The sequence below is a fragment of the Triticum dicoccoides genome, chromosome 6B (genome assembly GCF_002162155.2).
Source record: "Triticum dicoccoides isolate Atlit2015 ecotype Zavitan chromosome 6B, WEW_v2.0, whole genome shotgun sequence".
NCBI classification, from domain to species: domain Eukaryota; kingdom Viridiplantae; phylum Streptophyta; class Magnoliopsida; order Poales; family Poaceae; genus Triticum; species Triticum dicoccoides.
The window spans coordinates 98,871,517-98,872,720 of NC_041391.1; the positions used below are offsets into that span (position 1 = coordinate 98,871,517).

Here is a 1,204-nt window from a genome sequence, read left to right on the forward strand (position 1 = left end):
CTAATGAGGTACATGATGTGGCTGTTCTTTTTGTTCCAAACCTGGGGCAACACATCGTTTGGAGCTACAATATGTGATTGTTATTGTTATTTTGTACTTAAACAGGAGGTTCCTGCAAATTTCACAGGATGGTGGCATCCGCACTCTATCATTGACACACATGTTCCATCTAATGACTATGATGTGGTTGGTGCAGCCGGAGTACTCCATGCTTGGGAGTACAGGATATGCTCTCCCAAGCAGCGTTTATTTTTCTTTTTATGAAATGAAGAAGGACCCTCGTCCTCTGCATCTGGACGATGCATGCAGCCAATTTATTAATTACTCACACAAGACCTTACAAAGTCATACAATAGTAAGTCTAAAACCACATCTGTCGCTACTCCTATCCAGGTGATGTAGGAATGCTGATAGTCTGGGCCTAATACCAAACAGACCTCGCAGTCAAATCTAACATCTAAGACCTGAGGTCCCAACCAGGACGCCTCCGTGTATGGGAAACCCACCGGTCCGGCGCAGTCTTCAACTAGGACGCCTGCCGTGTATGAGGCCGCCGCAACCACCTGCCATCAATGCATCTTCAGTGTTGTACTGCTGCATCTACCTTGCCCGGTATAGCTGCCATCGACGCCATCACGACGCCAGACAACGCCACCATCCTACACTCGTCCATCATCACACGACCATCGGCGAGATGCCGCTGTTCCATGCCGTTGAGACCCGCCGTTGTCGACGTGCTAGATGCCACGCCGCTCCTCCGACGCGAAACACCACATGCTGCCACTGGTCCCATCTCCTCCGCCTACAGTTCCTCAAACCGAGCACCCAAACGCCCCAGGCGACGCCTCCAAGAAGGGTATGACACACGCAGTGCGGCCGCCCAATCTAAGAAGGTTTAGGGTTTTCACCCGGGCATGGGGTCATGGCTCGAAACAGCGCTCATAAGAGGGAACATCACAACATCGACTTCATTTATCATTTTGCACAAAGAAAACACATAATGTAGCCGGTAGGTAGTACATAGTAGCCAGCTACTCCCACAACACCCTCAGCGATAATGGGAGGTGTCGCGCACACATCATTCATGGCAGGGCATGCATGCACAGGAAATCCCACGGTGAAATTACGGTGCATGAAGAGACCTCCTTCTTGACCCCTCAGATGGAGATGCTATTGGGGATGCCCCTGGCAGTGAGCCCTTTGC

General features: G+C 50.9%; 1 pseudogene; it reads right to left on the reverse strand.

The window, feature by feature from the left end:
• Positions 1–345: 345 nt before the first annotated feature.
• The window catches only part of LOC119320838, a 24,051-nt pseudogene continuing 23,192 nt past the window's right edge, over positions 346–1,204 (reverse strand).